Source organism: Sciurus carolinensis, chromosome 6 (genome assembly GCF_902686445.1).
Source record: "Sciurus carolinensis chromosome 6, mSciCar1.2, whole genome shotgun sequence".
In the NCBI taxonomy this organism is placed as follows: domain Eukaryota; kingdom Metazoa; phylum Chordata; class Mammalia; order Rodentia; family Sciuridae; genus Sciurus; species Sciurus carolinensis.
Genome location: NC_062218.1, coordinates 59,431,127 through 59,434,031, shown reverse-complemented (window position 1 = coordinate 59,434,031; position 2,905 = coordinate 59,431,127).

Below are 2,905 nucleotides of genomic sequence, written 5' to 3'. Positions count from 1 at the left end.
AGTACCAATGCTGTATTTTTTAAGCAAGTCCCTTATTTTAAAAGGTTTTCCACTGGCCATTAAAGTATTTGAAATTTGGGCTGGGGATGTGACTAAGAGGTAAAGTGCCTTGCCTGGCACATGTGAGACCCTAGATTCAATCCTCAACACAACAGAAAACAGAAAAGTATTATAGAATACTCAAAATTTAGATCATCATTCTCTTTAAAGCACGGTCCACTGCGTTGCAATACTGAGTGAAGTAACATGTTAAAATTGTCTCAGATGTTATTAGCTTAGTTGTTTAAACATTTTCCATATGGTGATTTTTTTTTTACACTTGCACTTTTGTGTGCAAATTTATTCATTCTCAACTGATATTTTATTGCATACCCTCTGTCAGAGTTGCAGATAACTGGGAACCATAAAGACTAAAATAGACAAAATTCACTTTATGGATCATGTGTTCTAGTGTGGAACACAGACAATGAACATAATAAATAAGTAAATTAGGGTGACTAATGCTGAAGAGGAAAAAAGACAAAATAAATAGTAAATGTCTTATAGCAGGGTTGTAGGGGGTAAATATTTTGAGGAGAAGGATCAGCAGAGGGAATAGAAAATCCTGCGTTAAGAGCATGACTTGTGTGTTCCAGAGACAGAAAGGTGGCCAGCATAGCTGGAGTGGAAAGGAAGAGGCAGAGAGCAAGAGGAGGAGTATAATAGATGAGTTCAGAGAGGAAGCAGTAACAGGAGGTCACACCACATAGGGCCTTTGGTCCTGGTCAGAACTTTGACTCCTAATCCAAGTGAGAAGGGAGCCATTGGAAGGCTCTGAGTGGGGAGGAGTGACCTGACCTGACTAGAGCTTTATGCTGGCTGCTGGGTGGGGAACTGGTTGCAGGTGAGCAAGGGTAGACACAAGAAGACCAATTAGAAAATGATTACAGTAATTCAGGCGGAAATGATGCTGACTTGGATTAGAGTGTGACAGTTGGGGAAAATAAAATTTAAGATGTATATTTTGAAGGTAGAATTGATGGCAGTTGCTGGTAGATCCAGTCTGAGGTGTGAGAGGGAAGACATCAGACTGGCCAAGACTGTTGACCTGAGCAAGTATAATATTGCAACTAGCTAAGAAAGAGAAGATCCAGGAGCAGCTGGGTCTCAGGGGGACCAGGAGCTCTTGTGATTATGCTAAATTTGAAATATGTAGGCAATATCCATATGAATCTGGAGTGCAGGGGAGAGGTCTGAACCGGTGAGTCAAATGTAGGAGCCATTCCCATATAACTGGTATTGACAGCAGTAGGTCCAGTTAAGATCACCTCGGGAGTGATGAAGACAGATAAAAGGACCGAGGTGTCCGAACCCTCCAAAGGACAGACACCAGGGAGATAACAAGAAATCAGCAAAAAAGATTTAGAAGCAGCAGAGGAGGAAAAACAGCTAAAAGAAGCAAGTATTTCAAATGATCAGCTATGTCAAGTGCTGGCAATGGAACATGTAAAGTGAAAATTGAGAAGCATTAGATTCAGAAATGCGCAGAGGCCATTAGTGACTGAATAAAGCAGCTTTAATGAAGTAGGTGTGATGCCTGACGGAAGTGTTTTCTAGGGAAATTAGACGCCGGATATATTCTTTAAGGAGCTTCCTTTAGAGGAGGAGAAAATTAGGGAAATGTTTGCTGGGAGAAGTGCTGCCAAGAGAGGTTTTAAAATGTGAGAGATGAATCTGTTTATTTGTTCACGGAAATCATTCAGTGGAGAGGAAGCAACTGATGGTAGAGGAAAGAGAAGGGAGAACGCCGGTGTGAGGTCCGGGGTAAGAGAAGGGACGGGATCTTGTGCGCATGTTGGAAGACTGAACACGGGGAAGAATTCAAATTGAAATGAATTGGAGGATTTGGGGAATGGCCGAAAAGGAATCCTTCAGCATCTGCCTGTCTCATGATTATTCTGACACTTGTACTTGCTTAATACAACTCAACTTTTTAAAAAAAATTTTTTTTAGTTTTTGATTGACCTTTATTTTATTTATTTATATGTGGTGCTGAGAATTGAACCTGGTGCTTCCCACATGCTAGGCAAGCACTCAACCACTGAGCTACAGCCCCAGCCCCACAACCCAACTTTGATGGTCAATTCTTCTCTGAAGTCACAACTGTGAGGAGGGTCATGCAGCATTAGTAATCTACACACAGGGAAGGTGATCATAGAATACCCAAGGATGGCATATACCTTCGTAAGTTTTATAGCTGCCACATCACACTGTTAGTTCACATGTATGAACTCAGATCCCAAGATCTTTTTCACACAAGCTGAACCCTGAGAGAAGAGAAATTGGATAGAAGGAAAAGGGAGATAGACCAGGAACCTTCAGAAGTAGAAGAGAGAAGATGTAGAGAAGAGGCCCAGGAGGGAAGAGCATGAGCATCCAGCCACTGAAAGGAGTCCCACCAAAGGCAGTGACGGGGGAGAGGTTCTAATATCTGAGAATTCTGCCTCTTTTAAAATTCTATTTGGGAAAATCTTCATTTCACATTCTGCATCTGGCATGACATTTTGCTTAATATTTTGACTAATAAATCAAGAGCCTGGCAAAGATGGAGCATATAATGGTTTTCACTGACTCTGCGAGGTTGGTTAACTCAGTTGCCTTTCCCGTTGTGATAATGTCAAGCGCCACATAACGACTGCAACCATGGCCTGCATAGATGATGGTGGTCACGAGTAGTTGTAATGGCACTGAAAAATTCCTGACACCCAGTGATGTCAGAGCCATTCTAATATCAGTGCACAATGTGTTACTTGTGTTTGGGGTGATGCTGCTACATTGCCAGCCATATAGATGCATAGTACATATGATTATGCATAATAAATAATACTTGATAATAAATGACTGTTATTAGTTTATGTATTTTCTA